The sequence below is a fragment of the Mytilus californianus genome, unplaced genomic scaffold, assembly GCF_021869535.1.
Source record: "Mytilus californianus isolate M0D057914Y unplaced genomic scaffold, xbMytCali1.0.p SCAF_10, whole genome shotgun sequence".
In the NCBI taxonomy this organism is placed as follows: domain Eukaryota; kingdom Metazoa; phylum Mollusca; class Bivalvia; order Mytilida; family Mytilidae; genus Mytilus; species Mytilus californianus.
The window spans coordinates 55,878,809-55,901,183 of record NW_026262582.1 but is presented as its reverse complement, the minus strand read 5'-3'; the positions used below and the strand labels follow the sequence as shown (position 1 = coordinate 55,901,183).

Below are 22,375 nucleotides of genomic sequence, written 5' to 3'. Positions count from 1 at the left end.
AGGATGTTCTTGTCCCAGGCAGAAAACCCTGGCCGTGTTAGGCGCAACTTTTTGGAAGTTTTGGTCCTCGGTGCTCTTCAGGTTTGTACTTGTTTTGGCTTTCAGACTTTTTTCATCTGGGCGTCACTGGTTGGTCTTGTGTGGACGAGACGCACATCTGGCGTATTGAATTTTAAGCCTAGTACATAATTTTTACTCAAAGAGTTATCTCCTCTTAAATGGCTTATTTTTAAAAAATGATTCTAAAAACACAAAATTTGATATTTGTTTAAATATTTTGAGTTATACAATAAATCATCAAGTTTTCTGTATATAAATAAACAGTCTAACCAATAAATTGCAAATCTGTCTCCAAATTTGCAGATTTGGGCAAATATCTAGACCGATTTTGTACTGGGATTGTACAATCCAAGATGGCAGTATACCATGAATCTACCTTAATCATTTTTCACTTTCACTTCACTTACTTATAGGTGGCACGGTAGTATTTCCTGGCCCATAAGGGATAATGATAGCCTTTTTAGAATTTTCACCACTTTCTAACACTGCCAAAAATTCTACATTCACAGTTAACTGAAGTACTTTCATTTTACTATTCAGAAATGAATTTGAATGTGTATCATGACCGTTTACTATTTTTGCTATTTTTAAAAACCTAAGGCCACTAGTGCATTTAGGTCTTTTATCGTGCAGTGAATACAAAATTCTCAAAAATTCTCAAAAATTCATTTTCATCTGTATGTAAAATTATTTCATATTTTCCTACACCTGACTCATCCCTCAGTTTGGGAAAGTATGTTCAGTTGATACTTTATTTTTTGTCAATCACACTGTTCGGATACATTGACTTAAGTAACAAAAGAGCAACCTAAATTCTGGAATGCAAATACTACCGCGCTACCTATATTCCCCTGTAATTTATACAATATATTTGGTTTACAGTTTGATTCAGAAGAAACACCGACATAGCTAGATATTACAATTAATTATCTAATTACTACCACAATTTGATATTAATAAGTATTGTAATTTTCATTGTTATTAATAAATGTAATGTCAGTATTACAAATCTAATCTTGAATCAATCCTAATCCTATCTTATTTTTGGGAAATATTTTTACAAATTCAAATGTGACGTCACTTTGTGTGTTTTTTTAGAATTTCAAATGTGACGTCACTTTGTGCGTTGAGGCTTTGGCTAACTCGGCTGTGTATTTTTATGTGTTGGATTAAGTTGTTTTATGTAATGTATCCGTTTTTATTCTGTAGTTAGTCCCCACTTCGGTTTTATCATGTATATCTATTATATAGTCATTTTATAAAATTTACTGTTTGCAAAATTATAAATTATTCTAAATAATAAGGATGTTCTTGTCCCAGGCAGAAAACCCTGGCCGTGTTAGGCGCAACTTTTTGGAAGTTTTGATCCTCGGTGCTCTTCAGCTTTGTACTTGTTTTGGCTTTCAGACTTTTTTCATCTGGGCGTCACTGGTTGGTCTTGTGTGGACGAGACGCACATCTGGCGTATTGAATTTTAAGCCTAGTACATAATTTTTACTCAAAGAGTTATCTCCTCTTAAATGGCTTATTTTTAAAAAATGATTCTAAAAACACAAAATTTGATATTTGTTTAAATATTTTGAGTTATACAATAAATCATCAAGTTTTCTGTATATAAATAAACAGTCTAACCAATAAATTGCAAATCTGTCTCCAAATTTGCAGATTTGGGCAAATATCTAGACCGATTTTGTACTGGGATTGTACAATCCAAGATGGCAGTATACCATGAATCTACCTTAATCATTTTTCACTTTCACTTCACTTACTTATAGGTGGCACGGTAGTATTTCCTGGCCCATAAGGGATAATGATAGCCTTTTTAGAATTTTCACCACTTTCTAACACTGCCAAAAATTCTACATTCACAGTTAACTGAAGTACTTTCATTTTACTATTCAGAAATGAATTTGAATGTGTATCAGGACCGTTTACTATTTTTGCTATTTTTAAAAACCTAGGGCCACTAGTGCATTTAGGTCTTTTATCGTGCAGTGAATACAAAATTCTCAAAAATTCTCAAAAATTCATTTTCATCTGTATGTAAAATTATTTCATATTTTCCTACACCTGACTCATCCCTCAGTTTGGGAAAGTATGTTCAGTTGATACTTTATTTTTTGTCAATCACACTGTTCGGATACATTGACTTAAGTAACAAAAGAGCAACCTAAATTCTGGAATGCAAATACTACCGCGCTACCTATATTCCCCTGTAATTTATACAATATATTTGGTTTACAGTTTGATTCAGAAGAAACACCGACATAGCTAGATATTACAATTAATTATCTAATTACTACCACAATTTGATATTAATAAGTATTGTAATTTTCATTGTTATTAATGAATGTAATGTCAGTATTACAAATCTAATCTTGAATCAATCCTAATCCTATCTTATTTTTGGGAAATATTTTTACAAATTCAAATGTGACGTCACTTTGTGTGTTTTTTTAGAATTTCAAATGTGACGTCACTTTGTGCGTTGAGGCTTTGGCTAACTCGGCTGTGTATTTTTATGTGTTGGATTAAGTTGTTTTATGTAATGTATCCGTTTTTATTCTGTAGTTAGTCCCCACTTCGGTTTTATCATGTATATCTATTATATAGTCATTTTATAAAATTTACTGTTTGCAAAATTATAAATTATTCTAAATAATAAGGATGTTCTTGTCCCAGGCAGAAAACCCTGGCCGTGTTAGGCGCAACTTTTTGGAAGTTTTGGTCCTCGGTGCTCTACAGCTTTGTACTTGTTTTGGCTTTCAGACTTTTTTCATCTGGGCGTCACTGTTTGGTCTTGTGTGGACGAGACGCACATCTGGCGTATTGAATTTTAAGCCTAGTACCTTTTGTTAGCTATTATTCGTGTGTTTCTTTGTCCTATATGTTCTCCCATTTAATTGTATTGTGGTCCTGTCATGTGATGTTGTCGTTTTGGTGTTGTGTTTGACGTTGCCATAAAAGCGGGAGGTTTGGCATGCCACAAAACCAGGTTCAACCCACCATTTTTTTTCTTAAAATGTCCTGTACCTTGTCAGGAAAATGGCCATTGTTATATTATAGTTCGTTTCTGTGTGTGTTACATTTTAATGTTGTGTTTTTGTTGTGTCGTTGTTCTCCTCTTATATTTGATGTGTTTCCCTCAGTTTTAGTTTGTAACCCAGATTTGTTTTTATCTCTATCGATTTATGAGTTTCGAACAGCGGTATACTACTGTTGCCTTTAATTAACGAAAGTAAAGATTTTGACAACATTATTATGCACAAATATAGAGTCTAAGTCAGATATATTATAAGTACGCTGATGTTGCACAGTTCGAATGATGCACTGCCAATTTAACAGTTTACGTCAGAAGATCTCAGAACTTCAAATTTTAAAATTCAAATTTTAATGTCAATCATTGGGATGGCCAACTCGGCAACTGATTACCATAATTGCGTTTTGTTTATTTAGTCTTAAGGCATGTAAGGGATTTAAATCGGGATAATATATAAAATGTCCGGCTGGCTAACAATAATTTTGGAATTTTGTGGCAGGTTTATATGTTATTTTGTATAAACTAATTTTCTGATTGCTACATGTATATATATATATTTTTTTTTATTAAGTGAAATCCTTTAATTAGATAATAATCTATTTTTATTAAAGTATATATTTCATTACATTACATTGTGTAGATAAAAGTTGTTGATAATTTATAGATAAGTTACAAATCTATATTAGTTTGTGACAAATGAAAGAAAAAAATATTTGGAACTATTAATTATATTTGATTGTAATTCGAAAATAGATATACATTGTATTACATCATATCTAATGTTAGAGTGTTATAGGTTTTCCACACATTTTTTCATCATGCTTGAAGATATTGATTGACAATTGGTATATAGTTTTATCATGACAAGTTACAGATCAAGTTCAAATTTTTGTTTCAGTCTGATAATTTTGTGCAGAGTTATGGTCCTTGGACTTGAAAAAATTCTCTCATATATTCAGTTTTCCACACTGTTTTTAGTCATGCTTGAAGATATTGACTTGATATTTTCTATTTGTTTACACCATGACAAGTTATAGAATAAGTTAGCATTTTGTTCCAGTATAATGAATTTTTAACAGAATGCTTGTTATAGCTTAATTAACGTTAAAACAATTTTCCACTAAAATGAATGTTACTTTATTCAAATATAAGGACTTTGTTAGCAAAACCTACTAATCTTATTAGATATTATGAATTTTTATGACATTAGATAAACAGCTAACTAGTATATTATTCCAAGATACCATCAAGATTGAAAAGACTAAACGAGAGAGTTCACAATGATCTGAATATAAACCAGTTTGAAAACTAACAGCTTAATCATGTGTAATTACTAGTTCAGTTCATAGTAACATAAGAACATTTCTAAACTTCAAAGAAAAGCACAGAAGAATAAGGCTATCACCACTTGGCATCATTCTAAAATAGACAGTAAAGAAGCTACTGCTTAATTTGATGAAAAGCTACAACTCTATCTAGCTACTGAGAAGAGCTACAATGTTTATATATAAATTAAGCAGCACATAAACATTAACAAGAAAGGCTGTTAACCTGTGAACTGTAGACGGCAGCAATTTCAATATTTAAACTTATCAGATTGATGAAGAAAACAGAAACTACATGAGACAAAACAGAAACTGTAATTCCATTAGACCAGTACATCCTACCTTACTATGAAATCACATTCTCTCACAGATTAACTCCCTCTCTAATTTCCACTCACAATCATATACCATCACCCTCTCCATCATTTTATGTTTTATCCCTCCCTTTCTTGCCCTTTCACTTTTTCGTAACACCCTTAACCACCTACCACCTATACCCCTTCTGCTTTGTGTTAAGTCCCTATGAGAAGATTGGGTTAGTAGATGAATACAATATTATAAGATGTACCAGAAATGGAAGAATTTACATTTTAGAAATATGAAGGAAATTTAGAACTAATTGATACCAAACATAAACATATGATACTGAGCCACTTTTAGAAATGTAGTCTTATTTTCTACACATACTGGTCATCATAGCATTCATACAAAAGATTAACAGCCAAAGTTACAGAAAGCCAAATTGTGTAATGTAAATTTAAAAATAGAATGCTATTTTGATTGATAAACATTATGAATGCCAAAAGTGTATATTTAACTCTCAATTTTAAAGTGTTTTGGGTGTGTTGATGAAAAAATGCCAAATGATATAAAAATATGAATAGTAAAACAACATGTAAAAGCAAAAAGCCAAATGAAAAAATGCCAAAGTTAAAAAATGCTAATGGTACTAGTATTAAAAATACCTGTCTGCTAATGTACTAGCCAGCCATCCTGTGGGTTAGCTAGACTTTAAGGTACTAGTATGAGCCAAAATTTGTTCCTGTGAAAAAAGTTCCAGTGGAACTAATATCACAGGAAATATGTTCTGGGAGAACTTTTTTCACAGATGATTTCTATATAATTTGTTCCATCTCTATAAAATTTGTTCCACACTTTACCTGGTGAAATAAGTACCGGGGTGGTGAAATTTGTTCCCTACCTAGTGAAATAAGTTCCAGGTTTATGAGATTTGTTCCTTACCTGGTGAAATAAGTTCTAAGTCTGTGAGATTTGTTCCTCACCTGGTGAAATAAGTTCCTTGTCTGTAAAATATGTTCCAATGGTTAAACAAGTTATCTTATATACTGAGCATTTGTCATCAGTGCGTTTAAAGTTATCATTCATATGCATTATAAAAATAAGTATTATATTAATTATATAAGCAAAAAGTATAAATCATCCAATTCGGATCCTGTGGAGTATAGCAAATGTTTAGCATGTTTAGTTATATACTCTGTAAAAATATCAAAATGACACTTTTGAGCCAGAAAAGAGTAGAATAAGAAAAATCATTCAGAAAAAAAGTATAGTTAAGGATGAACATATGTACTTATTTGAAAAGGACATAATAACTGATCAATTGTATCAAAAGACATGTAGTTTCAAAAGACATACTCTTTTGAAACTGTGTCATGACCTAAGTACATGTATGACAAGAACAAGGGGCTATGGCAGTTAAAAGGAACCAAGGAGGAATACTACATAAAAAATAAGTACAAATTATAATACTTTTCAATGGCTTTATTTCGTATCTTCATCCTATGGTTACAGACATCCCTTGATTGCAAATGTATCCCATGCAAGCACACTCGGTACAGCATTTAGCTTGCATTATAATTTAAGTGTAACAAGAAAATATTTCGCTGTGCAATATGTTGCAAAAGTACTAATTTCTGTGAAAATATGTTTGAGCGGAACTTATTAATTTCTATGAAATATGTACATGTTCGTTTAAAACTAATATCACAGAAACTTAAATATTTATCTTATTTATAACTCTAAATACATGTAATATTAATTGGAACAAAATTCATGGAGCTATGATATTTGTTCCGGAACTTATTTCACATTTGGTCATAAAATTAATTCTGGAACAAATTTTACAGTGCTGGAACATATTTTCTGTGATATAAATTCCGATGGAACATATTTCCTATGAAATTTGTTCCGGTGGAACAAATGTCACGCCGGAACAAATTTTTTGTTACACTAGTTCACCAAGACAAACGCCCGCAGTGGGTCACCTATCTTTTCCTTTTGGAGTACCAGTTTTTTAGTCTCTGATTTGACTTGGGGGGGCTTAAAATTAACTGAGATAAAATTGAAAAATTTATAAAAAAACAGTCATATGTACAATTTAAAAATTTTGTCTTAAAAAAGGAAAAATATCCCCTTTGACCCCCATTCCCAAATGGATAATAAATTGCTTCGCTGAGCGCACCTGGATACGACTGCAGAGGTTCAACACTGAACAGTTGGGGCAAAAATGAACACAATATTCGCGCTTGATACAGGTCTGAATTTGGATTGTAATTAAATATTTGACACATACCAGGTTTCTGACACAGAATAACTGTAGTCAAAGAACTTAGAATTGATTATATTATTTGAATTTATATTCAATGTTTTGCTTTTGTGCAATACACTATGCTGTTGTGAATTGAATATTTGAAGACATTTTCTTTTTAATTTCTGAAATCTGAAATGAGACTACTACTACACACAATACTGTGCTATTGCTTAATACTGTGCAATTTAAGATTTCTTGCTATTGCGCAATACTGTGCAATAAGATATTTCTTGCTATTGTGCAATATTGTGCAATTGAAGATTTCTTGCTATTGTGCAATACTGTGCAATTGATGATTTCTTGCTATTGTGCAATACTTTGCAATTGGTTATTTCTTGCTATTGCTCAATACTGTGCAATTGTAGATTTCTTGCTATTGTGCAATACTGTGCTATAGCGCAATTTTATGCAATTGGAAGATTTCTTGCTATTGCACAATACTTCATATGATAACTTGTGTGTTTCTCCTGTCATATCAATATTTTTTGCTTTTACATATATCTAATATAATTGATTGAAAAATGGAAAATTAAAAAAAAAATACATAAAATTTATGACCCCCCCCCCTCCCCAATTATTTTGACCCCCCTTGAAGTAATTACCCCCAAACTCAATCCCAGCCTTCTCTTAGAGGTATGGTACCTTGCAGTACAATTTCAGAGAGATCCATACATTTAACACAAGTTATTATCTGGAAACAAGAAAAATGCTATTTTTTTGCCCCTTTATTTGCCCCTAATTCCTGAACTTTTGGGCCAATTACGCCCCAACCTCTTACCCAGTCTTCACATTGAGATATGGAACCTTGTAGTACAATTTCAGAGAGATCCATACACTTACACACAAGTTATTGTCCAGAAACTACAAAATTGCTTGTTTTTAGCCCCTTTTTTGGCCCCTCATTCCTGAACATTTGGGACAATTACCCCCAAACTCATACCCAGTCTTCCCATTGTGATATGGAACCTTGTTGTACAATTTCAGAGAGACCCATACACTTACACACAAGTTATGGTCCGGAAACTACAAAATTGCTTGTTTTTTATCCTTTTTGGTCCCCAATTTTTTTAAAACCGTTGTTACCATAACCCAAAACCAATCCCAGTATTTCCATTGTGATATGGAACCTTGTGGTACATTTTCAGAGATATCCATAGCCTTACACACAAGTTATGGTCAGGAAACTACAAAATTGCTTGTTTTTTACCCTTTTGGGGCCCTTAATTTCTAAACCTTTGGTACCATTACCCCCAAAATCAATCCCAACCTTCCCTTTGTGGTATTGAACTAGAAAAATGCTTGTTTTTGGTCCTTTGTTTGCCCCCAACTCCTGCATGTTTGTGGCAATTACCCCCAAACTCAATCTCAGCCTTCCCTTGATATGGAACCTTGTGGTACAATGTCAGAGAGATCCATACACTTACACACAAGTTATTGTCCGGAAACTACAAAAATGCTTTTTTTTTTAACCCTTTTTGGCCCTTAGTTCCCAATCTGTTGGCACCATAACCCCCAAAATGTGGCATTAAACATTGTGTTATAATTTCAGACCAATCGAAATACTTTTACACAAGTAAGTATCCTGAAACTAGAAAAATGCTTGTTTTGGGCCCCTTTTGGGCCCCTAATTTCTAAGCGGTTGGGACCATCATCCCCAAAATAAATCCCAACCATCCTTTTGTAGTAACCTTCTTAAAAAATTTCATAGAGATCCATTCACATAAATTCAAGTTATTGTCCGGAAACCAAATATGTCTTTGGATGACGATGCTGACGATGCAGACGACGACATCATAGCATTATACGAACCCAAAAAATTTTTTGCGGTCGTATAAAAATGTAAACAAGAATAAGGATGGTATGAGAGCCAATGAGACAACACTTCTCTCTGCCAAAGAAACAATGTATTAAAAGTAAGCAATATATATAATATATAGGTTAAAATATGTTTAGTAATAACATGGCTATTATATTATACTTTAATCGTATGAAAAAAAATCATAGAAATTTTAGTATTAACATGATTAAATATGGCTATATACAGTGATATATGTTCATGGACACTTTTTCATACTTAAGGCGATTTTTCATAGGAATATTGTGGCTTGGACACATTTAAATAAGTAAATATTGTCCATGGACAGTATTTATATTTATTATGAAAAAAAATTTGTTAGACATTATTTCATAGGGAACATTATTAAGTCCTATGAAACCTCCTCCCCCACCCAACACATTCTTTAAATTCCAAAGTCAGGAGCCTGTGATTGAATGGCTGTTATTCTAATATTATAGTTTTAGCCTAAATCAGACATAGGTTTTCTCATTTTATTTTATTTTTTAAATTGGTTCATGACTGCCTTTTATAGCTTGCTATAGAGTTTTATGGCTTTAAGGATCATCGTTGAAGATTGTATGATGACCAAAAGTAGCTAGCATCTACATCATTTGGTATTTGGTGTATAAGTGTCTCATTTGCAATTATACAACAACTCCTTACTTTAGCTCACCTGGCCACAGCAAGACAAGAAATATGACAAGGACAAAACTGTTGGTTAACTCTGTAAAGGAGTAATTGCCCCTAATTGATGATTTTTTCCAATTTTAGTGTTTTTCCTTTTAATTCAAAAACTATAAAAGATAAAATAAATGGGGAATGTGTCCATAGGGACTCAGATGATGTCGCCGCTAGCATATAACGTTATAAAGGGACATACCTCACTAACTGTATAAGTGACGCTACCAAAATTTGAACTTAAACTGAGTTTTGTGGTAATAAGCATTGTATATGCATTTCATAGCATTTAGTTGAGACAAACTGAAGTTGGAAACAAAAAATTCAGCAACTTTTCTATTTGTAAAAAAAACATAACTTTTGAACGGTAAAAGTGACGCCACCAAAACTCAAACTCAATCTGTATTTTGTGGTAATGAGCATTGTGTATAAGTTTCATATCATTTGGTTGAGTCAAACTGAAGTGGGAGAACGTAACAAAAAATTCAGCATTTTTTTTCATTTGTAAAGGGGCATAACTCTTGAATGGTAAAAGTGATGCCACCAAAATTCAAACTTGTCATGTGTTTAGTGGTAATAAGCATTGTGTTCAACGTTTCATAACATTTGGTTGAGGCAAACTAAAGTTGGAAAACCGAAACCAATTTTGGGACGTACGTACGTACAGACAGACAAGGGTTAAACTTAATGCCCCCTCAACTGCAGCAGGGGCAATAAAAAAATTCAGAGCAGAAATGATCATGAGGACAAGATTCACAAAATAATCACCAAAACAAAATCTTCAGATATTTTTTTTAATATTCAAAAGAAAATGTATGGTTTTTTGGGGGGGAAAACTCAGAAGTACTCCATTTAAATGTTATTGTCACTGAATGTTAATCAAACAAGTAACCATGGTAACTACATGTAGTATGTTAATTTGGATACTGTTGTTTTGTGTATCAATCTTTGATATTTTTATATTTTACATCAGATTTTAGTAAATTTAATTCTAAGTAATTAATGAGTAGTTTCTAGTCATGCATCAGTGGTTTTATTTATTGTAAGACTTCTTTCTTCATGGCTCAGTGAATTTTGATCCATTGAGTATTAGTTTACTCTCTAGGTTTAACTAGTTTGTGCTATGAAAACTCTATCTCCTTTATGATAATTGGTTCATTAAGTCATGTGTCTATTTAGGAGGGAAATTCTTTTGTTTAGTCAGACTTTACTTATATTTTGAACTGATTGGAGCTGTGCTGTTCCTTATATAATTTTATTCAAATTTGGTGGACATCTTTGATTTTTTTTTCAAATAAGGTCAGTGTTCCATAATTATTACCTCACATGCCTTCTAATATACTGATATGAATTAATGTATTACGTCATTAATGATTTTGTATGAATGGTCAAAATGAATGATTTCAGAATAAAAGGTTCAAATGAATGATTATTATGAAACACAAAAGCACATATTTATAAAATACTGGTTCAATCAGATAAGTCTAAATAATCATTTTATAAGAATTTATACCAAACAATATTTGAATATCTCGGTTATTGCCAAAAAAATTAAAAGTAATTATGTATTGGACCCCCCTTTTTTTTTTACATTTAATGTAAATGAATGGGGACATATGGTTGGAAACCCCCTCCCCCTTTTTATCCTGGGTTGGAACCCCCCTCCCCCCTTAATTAATTGCTGGATCCGCCCCTGGAAACATTACAGCTTAAAGAAACTTCAAATTGCAAAAATGATCAACAAGACAATATCTACAAACAAGTCAAACTTTAACGAAATTAAAAACTACTCATTATTAGAGTAATTGACTGTTTAATGATGACTTTTATCATTTGTTTTCCTTTTCTGAAAAACAATAATAATATTTTACATTTAACTATTATAGATAGAAAGCCACTTTAATAGCAAAAATGATCAGCAAGACAAGATCTACAAATATGTCAAATTTTGCCAATGATTGCCCTTATATGACAAGTTTGCACAAACCAACACACTCCCTAGAGCCATCTCGTTGATATTGTCATATTAAATGAACAGAGTTATCTTTCTTTGTACTGATTATTAATATTGCAGGGTCAGATTTTTATTATACTACCAAAACTACTCAGTTTTGTACAAATATTCTAAAAATGATATGCCTATTTATTTATCCTAATTGACATGTTTTTATGTTTTGCAGGAAATTTCTATTAGTAAATGAATCAAATGAAGAATCTTCATGGTTAAATGCATAGAAAGGATATTTGAAGAGAGCCAATGATTGACATAAGGAGAAGCAGTTATGAATTTTGAAATTGATATAAAGGAGAGGTCATTCATCACAGAAGATTTAATCAAAGTTTACAGGTAGGAGACTTGATCGGTTGATTTTTATCAATAGTCATAAATAAAAAAGATGTGGTACTATGATTGCCAATGAGACAACTATCCCTGAGAGTCCAAATATTGCAGATTTAAGCAACGGTATGTTACTATGGTTTTCAACAATGAGCAAAACCCATACCATATCTTCAGCTATGCATCTGTTTAGACATTGCTTGTTTACTGTAATGTCGCAAATGTTTAATGCATATTCAAGATGATATAAAATGTTAATAGATGTAAATAACTTAAGTAGCTTCTAAAAATTTTGTAAAAATTGTTGGAGAGGGGAGGAACTAGCTATGGACGAAAGATAGGTGGTGGTGGCAATAAAATTTGCTTTGCAACAAACCATCTGCAGATTCTTCATATAAAAAGTTGTTACACAGGAGACGACCAGTTATTGAATAGAAATAGAAACATTTGCGTTCGTGTATTATCACTCAAATTTCCAGATCAGATCGAAATTTTTCTGTTAAATATATTGGTATGCAATCCTATACATGCTATAAGCATTTGCTCATCTCATTTCTATGGAAATTACATTGTACTGTTCCCTCATCATAGTTCATAATCTATGAAAAGTTAGTATCAGAAAAATGTAATTAATATAGGTTCAAGTTTGTGCTTTATCCAGTTTAGAGGGAACCGCTTATAAATTTTAGTCAATGAATGGTAGTTTTGGTATAAAATTGTATAAGAATGATTAGCATTGGCATTTCTTGTCTTCGTGGAAATTATTTAACCCTACATCTCAGTCTTAATTCATTGACATTGGCTACAGAATGTTTGCATTGTCACAAACAAAAAGAAGACATAGGTCTTATACTTCTTTGGCATTATGGTTTATATGTTTTATGAACAATTGCCATTTGAAATTCAGGAGTAACTTCAAGATATAATTTTTTTTATTCATTTTCCATATTCTACATGGACTATTGGACTAATATTCATAAATTCCATATTTTACCTGGTACTATAATACTCATCAGTTTCTAGGGTCAATATTTTGACCCTACTGTATAGATTTGTTTTTTTACTGAAAAAACATATTGGCATAAAGGGACATAACTGATCATGAAGAATGGTAAAAGTGATGCTACCCAAATTTGTACTTGAACTGAGTTTTGTGGTAATAAGTATTGTGTATTATAACTTTCATACCATTTAGTTAAGGCAATCTAAAGTAAGAGAACTATATGACCTCAAATGCATTGATCGTTAAAAAAAGGGGGGTTCCAACCCCAGCAACCCTCCCCTGGATCTGCCATAATGGGGCCTCGGTGGCTGAATGGTCTAAGTAGTGAAACTACTGTATCACTAGCCTGTAAATAGATATAACAGTGATATCATACTTTAACTTTGTTTAAACCTGTTTATTTACTTTTGACTTTAATTATTTGTCCCTTGTAATTTTTTATTAACTGTGTATTTGCATTCAGGTGTCACAGGTCAAATTTATTTGTTCATTATGTGTTAATTTAAGTTTTTTTATTGAGTTAAGCCTTCCAATTGATATTTTATAGTGTGTTTTTCTATGTTGTGATGTTATACTATTGTTTCAGAAAAGGGAGAAGGTTTGGTACCATTAAAACGTTTAATCCCGCTGCAAATGTTTGCACCTGTCCTAAGTCAGGAATCTGATTACAGTAGTTGTCGTCTGTTTATGTAGTTCATACGTGTTTCTCGTTTCTCGTTTTAATATAGATTAGACCGTTGGTTTTTCCGTTTGAATGGTTTTACACTAGTAACTTTTTGGGGCCCTTTATAGCTTGCTGTTCGGTGTGAGCCAATGCTCTGTGTTGAAGGCCGTACCTTGTCCTATAATGGTTTACTTTTATAAATTTTAACTTGGATGGAGAGTTGTCTCATTGGCACTCATACCACATCTTCCTATATCTATATAAGAAGTTATCCCTGGCTCAGTATACTTCTAGGATATTGATTGTTTAACACACGTGGTTACAAAACCCATAGCCGCTGGGTGTTGCTTAACCATATACTGGACACTTCAGTGGCGTAGCCAGGTTCTGTGTGCAAAGCTCTGGTAGGGGGCAAAGCCCGCCTGAAGCTCAGAGAATTAAGTAAACACAAAGAAGAATTTTGTTGTTGGAAATTTATCTGTTCTGTCTAATTTTCTTTAGAATTATAAGTAATGACAGGGTCCAGTTATACCTCGATAAACGGACATGAGTGTTGGACTGATTCAGTGACGACAATTTGTTTATAAACCAGTATAATGCTGCTCTACTAATTTGCCTATTGAATATGCTAGAGAACTCGACGGAGACAATCGACCTTCAAAGAGTGATGCAATTTTGTAATATATGTAGGCTGTAACATAATATTATGAAATAGATAATACATTGGCTTAGTCATAGGCCCGATCGTTGCTGGTTTTTGGCCGCTATGACAACACCAAAGCAGTCAGCTGATTACGAACAAGTCAATACAGAAAAGGTGCACAAATAAAACCAATAGTTATGCATTTTTAAGATTGATTAGTACGAGGAAAAGGAGTCTGAAGAACAAATCATGCGGACTCAAAACAATCCAATTATTCAAGTTTGCTTGACATACCGATAAATGGGAATAAAAGGAAATGGTTACACGCAAGCGAGACAGCATTTTATCGACATAGATAAAAAATAAACGTCAAACGATATTAACAAACGTCCTCCAACAATGGACAAGTGTCTAAATAATATATATCAAGCTCTAAACCGGCCAGAGCAACACAGTTGTGAATACAATTTGCAGAGACTATAAAAGATCTGTCATTGACACCAAATTTCAAAAATGACAAAATTATAAAGATAGAGTGACTTCCTGACTTCCTGACTTCATCTTGGGTAAAGCACATAATCATGAAGCGATGTGAAACGAATTTTTGAAATCGGTATCCTCCAATTTTTGTCAATGTGGTGTATATATAAGACAGCAACCAAACGACACACAAAAATAATAAAAGACGTCTAGAGGTCAACGCATCTGGTTTTTAACTTGTTAACTGATAAGTGATTTGCAAACAACAACAATTTACTGGTTTCATTTAAGCAAGCAACATTTTTCTTTGTTTGGTATTATAAAATATGTCAACAACTTCTTTTCAAATCAATTTCAAAATCAGCATGAATGTGCAATAGTATTAGAGAAGATAGCCATTATTGTCCCATTGTATATCTGAGATAGGTTTTAACCCGTTTCGGTTGCAGTTGTTGGTGGCATAGTAAGAAGAATTCTTACGGTATATATTAGAATGCAGTTCTTTGTTTGTCGTTTCCAATGTTTCATATAGTTGATCTGGTATCTTTCAGCGAGCAACATATCTTTGGATCTCGAGAGGCTCATTGGCGTGATATATATACGCAACTGATCTTCGCGTTTTAACTCTTTAACATTCTGTGGAATTAGAAGGTGGGCGAGAAACATTTCCTCTAAACTAACCAGTCAATCGGTCTTTAAATTCGTTTAGAAGATGGTATATGAACTGATGTAATTGATGGTAAAATATGGAAAAGTTTGGGTATTCTTATAAGTATCGATGAATAAATTGTATTTATCAATACTCCCTCACTCTCACACTCTTTCTAAATCATTCTTTAAAAAAAAAGTCTTTCAAAACTTTTTTTTTGCCTGTTTGTTTGTGCACGCAAGTGCGTCGTTGCGTCAATAGTAGCTACGCCACTGCACTTGAACGTTGCTACCCAGTTTTCCTTAATTCCATGGTTGTTCCTTGTGAAATATTGAATTCTGTATATTATTCATTATGTCTAACAATGTTAGTCTTTTATGCCAATCATTTGCACTCATTTTTAGTAAATGCATCGCTTAGCTGCTACATTCAGTGGCGTAGCTACCTAAGGCTCGACTAGGCACGTGCCTATACATAAAGGAGTAGGGGCATTAAGGCCCGGTTTTGGCCCAAGAAAATAAAATGTTTGACAACTAGTTCAAATTGGCACATAATGTTTGGAAATGCATAGGGCCATGAAATATAAATGGAAAATATAAAGATTTTTATCTGATGACATGACAATTACGTCATAATCTGTATCGTTTTCACAAAAACAATGAAAAATACAGAATTTATGCAGTTTTCTGTCGTTATTTCCATTGTGAAAGCATCGTGCGCAGCCAAGAAACAACAAAATAATTTAAGAGAAGCTTTGTTATAACTATTGACGTAATCTAACCAAATATAAAGTTGTTTCTTGGGTGCGCACATACTTTTCCAATCTAAAGTTTACTTAAAATTTGACGAAAAACAAGGAAAATCAAGAAATTTTACAAAATATGCAAATTTTGTCATAGTTTGTTGCCATGGTAACTCGTTCAATGTGAAATTTGTTTTTATTTTCTGAATACCTTGTACCTTAGTCTAGTTTGGACAAATATAAGAATATGTATGATAACTTTTAAATTTGCAGTAATATTTGGGCCAAATAAGGGCCTTATTGCCCCTACTCCTTTGCCAATTATATACCCCTTTGGAATAAAAAAAAAAAAAAAATACACATTGTAATTCTAATGCGTATTATTATTTATACGGTGCCCGTCCATATTCAAACACCGATCTGTACCCTTCGGTGCATAGGATTATTTTGATTTTACTGACAATGTCCGTTTCATCGGCAACTAGTGAAAGATCCTTCAGTGCGATGCGACGCATCAAGTCCTACCTGAGATCGGAGATGAGCGACTTTCTAATCTATCCCTTCTTCATACCCACCCACACCTCAATGTTGAAGTTGATGAGAGTATAACTGATTTTATTGGCAGAAAAAAAACGTTGACTTGACTTTGAATAAGTGTATCATTGACTTTGTGTATGAAACTGGATCTGAAAGTTATTCATAAAAGTTCAGAAATTTTAGATTTGTTTAACCTATTTTTCCCCAATGAGTTAAAAGATTCGTTCGAAAAAGTTGAAAACCGTTTCCCTTGACCCTCTGTGGGCCTTAAGCTTAAAATTGTCCAAACAAATTTTCGCCTCGCTCTCTGCACGCTAATAACACTTGCAACAACTCTTTGAGGGGTCTGCTGAAAGGCAAAATATCTGTCCCTATCCAATAAAGATCAATAAACCCTAATTTTCCAATGGCATTTTCAAAAGTGGCTAACTGTTGTATTTACTAGTATCGTAAATTTGTTTTTGTCCTGATCATGCAAAACTATTTGCCACTGGATGTTTATCAATAAATCAATCAACTATCTTCCAGTAATCTCAGATCTGTGTGTAATGACCACATTAATTCAAATTCCTAAGCAGGTAGGGATTTTACAGTAGAGGATATAAGAAAATATGAATTTCTTGAATATTGTTACAATAGTATGAACAGAACAGAACTTCTGCATTAGGCATCGACTGTGTGTGTGTTTGTGTGGCTGGGGTGAAGGTTTAAGAATCAAAAGATCAATGGTTCAGGTTGATGTCTACCCCAAAGCATAGTATTATTATATAGTAATCTCAGTGTTTACATGCCTATTTTTAGCTCACCCGGGCTAAGTGAGCTTTTCTCATCACTTGGCGTCCGTCGTCTGTCGTCCGTCGTCCGTAAACTTTTACAAAAATCTTCTCCTTTGAAACTACTGGGCCAAATTTAACCAAACTTGGCCACAATCATCATTGGGGTATCTAGTTTAAAAAATGTGTGCGATGACCCGGCCAACTAACCAAGATGGCCGCCATGGCTAAAAATAGAACAAAGGGGAAAAATGTAGATTATTTAGAGCATTTTGTTTATCAGGTCAAGATCTATCTGCCCGGAAATTTTTTTGACAAATCGGACACCCCGTTGTTGGGTTGCTGCCCCCGATTTAGTAATTTTAAGGAAATTCTGCAGTTTTTGGTTATAATCTTGAATATTATTATAGATAGAGATAAACTGAAAACAGCAATAATGTTCAGCAAAGTAAGATCTACTAATAAGTCAATATGACCTAAATTGTCAGTTGACCCTTTAAGGAGTTATTGCCCTTTATAGTCAATTTTTAACCATTTTTCAAAAATTTTAGTAATTTTTTAAAAAAATCTTCTCCTCTGAAACTACTTTGACAAATTTAACCAAACTTGGCAATCATCATCTTAAGGGTATGTAGTTTTAAAAATGTGTCCAATGACCCTGTCCACAAACCAAGATGGCCGACATGGCTAAAAATAGTATATAGGGGTAAAATGCAATTTTTGGCTAATATCTCTGAATTAAAAGCATTTAGAGCAAATCTCATTCATTAAAATATGTTCATTAAGTAATCAAGATCTAACTGCCCTGAAATTTTCAGACAAATCAGGCAACCTGTTGTTGGGTTCCTGCCCCTGAATTGGTAATTTTAAGAAATTTTGCAGTTTTTGGTTATTATCTTCAATATTATCTTAGATAAAGATAAACTGTAAACAGCAATTATGTATAGCAAAGTAAGATCTACAAATAAGTCAACTTGACCAAAACGGTCAATAAGGAGTTATTGCTTTTTATAGTAAATTTTAAACAATTTTCGTAAATTATATAAATTTTTGTAATTTTTATACGACCGCAAAAAAATTTTTGTGGTCGTATATTGGTATGACATTGGCGTCGTCGTCGTCGTCCGGCGTCGGCGTCATCGTCCGAAGACACATTAGTTTTCGCACTCTAACTTTAGTTTAAGGTAATGGATCTCTATGAAATTTTACCATAAGGTTCTATACCACAAAAGGAAGGTTGGGATTGATTTTGGGGGTTATGGTACCAACAGTTAAGGAATTAGGGGCCAAAGTGGGGCCAAAAATAAGCATTTTTGTAACTTCCAGACATAACTTGTGTGTTAGTGTATGGATCTCTCTGACATTGTACCACAAGATTCCATATCACAAAGGGAATGCTGGGATTGATTTTGGGGGTAATTGCCTCAAAATTTTAGGAATTAGGGGCCAAAAAAGGGGCAAAAAACAAGCAAATTTATATGGACAAATACGTTAGTACAAAACATAATTTAAAGCAGTGTAAGGAAGATAAATCAAATACATCATTTGAATTATCTCCCTTACACTGCTTTTAAATTATGTATAAAGTAATGGTTAATGAACAATTAAGACAATTTAAAACAGTGTAAGGGAGGTAATCCTCATACAACATTTTGATTACTTCCCTTGCACTGCTTTTAAATTATGTTTAAAGAAATACATATTTATAAAGGAAGACCAGTAAAAATATCTGCAAATGTTGCATCTTTTTTTTTTTACAAAAAAATCCATATGAAAGATTTGACACCATATTTTAAATTCTATTATAAAATAGATTAAGTTAGCACTATGGTAAATTTAAATGGGTAATTATGGTTGCAAATTCCATTGGAAATTTGAATTGAGGTTATGACCATATCTTGAGGGAAAGAATTTTTTGGGGGAAAAAGGGGAGGGGGGGGGGGGTAAATAGAAATTGTGGGGGTCAATTTTTTTCTCATTTCAGATTTCAGAAATTAAAAAGAATTATTCTTCAAATATTATTTTTTTTTCAAATTTCAAATATTGAAAAATTTCAAGAAGTAATCTTTAATTGCACAGTATGGCGCATTAGATTTGTAAAATCTTTGACCACATTTATTTATTTGTTATGCCAAATCTGACCATGTATTTAGATTTTTAATTTTGGGTCCAGTTTTCAAATTGGTCTACATTAAGGTCCAAAGGGTCCAAAATTAAACTTAGTTTGATTTTAACCAAAATTGAATATATGGGGTTCTTTGATATGCTGAATCTAAACATGTATTTAGATTTTTGATTTTGGGCCAAGTTTTCAAGTTGGTCCAAATTGGGGTCCAAAATTAAAATTGTTTGATTTCAACAAAAATTGAATATATGGGGTTCTTTGATATGCTGAATCTAACCATGTATTTAGATTTTTTATTTGTGGGCCCAACTATCAAATTGGTTCATATTGAGGTCAAAAGGGTCCAAAATTAAACTTTGTTTGATTTCATCAAAAATTGAATTATTGGGGTTCTTTGATATGCCAAATCTAACCAGGTTTTTAATTTTGGGTCCAGTTTTCAAATTGGTCTACATTAGTGTTCAAAGGATCCAAAATTAAACTTAGTTTGATTTAAACAAAAATTGAATATATGGGGTTCCTTGATATGCTGAATCTAAACATGTATTTAGATTTTTGATTTTGGGCCCAGTTTTTGAGTTGGTCCAAATTGGGGTCCAAAATTAAACTTTGTTTGATTTCAACAAAAATTGAATATATGGGGTTCTTTGATATGCTGAATCTAACCATGTATTTAGATTTTTTATTTGTGGGCCCCGCTATCAAATTGGTTCATATTGAGGTCAAAAGGGTCCAAAATTAAACTGTTTTATTTCATCAAAAATTTAATAATTGGGGTTCTTTGATATGCCAAATCTAACCGAGTATTTAGATTTTTAATTTTGGGTCCTGTTTTTTAAATTGGTCTACATTAAGGTCCAAAAGGGTCCAAAATTAAACTTAGTTTGATTATAACAAAAATTGAATTCTTGGGGTTCTTTGATATGCTGAATCTTAACATGTGTTCAGATTTTTGATTATGGGCCCAGTTTTCAAGTTGGTCCAAATTGGGGTCCAAAATTAAACTTTGTTTGATTTCAACAAAAATTGAATATATGTGGTTCTTTGATATGCTAAATCTAACCATGTATTTTGATTTTTGGGCCCCGTTATCAAATTGGTCCACATTGAGGTCAAAAGGGTCCAGAATTAAAGTTTGTTTGATTTCATCAAAAATTGAATTCTTTGATATGCTGAATCTAACCATGTATTTAGATTTTGGATATTGGACCATACTAGGTAAATTAAAAAAAATTATGTTCGTAGACCACGTTCATTCTGTGTCAGAAACCTATTCTGTGTCAAATATTTAATCACAATCCAAATTCAGAGCTGTATCAAACTTGAATGTTGTGTCCATACTTGCCCCAACTGTTCAGGGTTCGACCTCTGCGGTCATATCAAGCTGCGCCCAGCGGAGCATTTTATTTACAAAATATTTTCCTTTGAAACTACTGAGCCAAGTTCATTATAGATAGAGAAAATCGAAACAGCAAGAATGTTCAGTAAAGTAAGATTGACAAACATCATCATCATCACCAAAACATAATTTTGTCATGAATTCTATTCTCATCTATTATGTATGTCCTTTGTTTAGTATGAACATAGACCAAGGTGAGCGACACAGGCTCTTTAGAGCCTCTAGTTTTGTACTTATATCAGGCCATTAGTTTTCTTGTTTGAATTATTTTACTATGGTAATTTTGGAGCCTTTTATCTATGACCATGTTCTGTGACTTAAAGTAGTTAATTTCTGTGCCATTTGGTCTCTTGTTGAGATTTGTCTCATTGGCAATCATTCCACATCTTTTTTATTATCATTTACCAATTATTCAAAATTGATTAAACTAAACTTTACATATGAATGGCTGATTAAACTTAAACATGCATACTTTAGGGATAATAAATCTTTTTACTTTTCAGTATGTTGAGAGAAGTTCAGAACAAGCAATTTGGTTGAAGAGGAGTTGTCAACACGTCATCTTTGAACAAGGTCAATTGTATTAGAAGTGAATCCTTAACAGAAATGAGACAATAATCAAATAATTCAAAGACTACATGGATGTTATCTGGACTAGCACTTGTATGACCTAAATGTGGTATTTTTCATATGAACACTTACAAGGCAGATAATAGTCTGTGACAAACATTTGTATGCAATTAAAGACTTGAAGAACTTGTACGGTATTCTTCAAAACGGTACATTCTTGGTATGAATTGAAGAATTTTTGCTCATTTAAATGAATTATGAAAATGTTTTATATGTTTAGAATAAACAAAATCAACATAAAAGATAGACAAATTTTTATTTTCTTTCTTGAAACTTATAACAGAATAAATTGTCATATGCTAATTCTTGATAGATGTGCTGCCAGAAATTTATCAAGTCTATTTTTAGCCTGAAAGTGCAACTCAATGCACGGGTTATACACACAGGAAACTACATTTATCTCTCAGCCATATTAAAAATAAGGATATATGGAAGGGTTGCCAATGAGAATAACTATCCTTGAATGCCAATGATATCTTATAAACTATATAAGATATCTCATTAACTATATAAGATATCTAATAAACTATATAAGATATCTTATAAAATTCAAGAAGATATCTTATAAAGTATGTAATATATCTTATATACTTTATGAGATATCTTATATAATATATAAGATATCTATATCTTATATAATATATAAGATATCTCATTTGATATATAAGATATTGTATAAAAATAAAATTATAAGCTATCTTATATATTAAATAAGATATCTTATACATTAAATAAGATATCATATATTAGATATCTTATATATTATATAACATATCTTATATTATATGAGATATCTTGAAATTCGAATAAATAGTAAAATGACTTTCCATCTAAGAACAAG

The 22,375-nt window shown here is 32.3% G+C and overlaps 1 long non-coding RNA gene across 1 annotated transcript; it reads left to right on the top strand.

Moving 5' to 3' along the window:
• The first annotated feature begins 10,573 nt into the window (after positions 1–10,573).
• On the top strand, positions 10,574–21,837 carry LOC127718940 (uncharacterized). The gene is made up of 3 exons (XR_007990038.1): positions 10,574–10,850; positions 11,732–11,898; positions 21,408–21,837. It is a non-coding gene; the product is annotated as an uncharacterized LOC127718940 (long non-coding RNA).
• Positions 21,838–22,375: the final 538 nt, after the last annotated feature.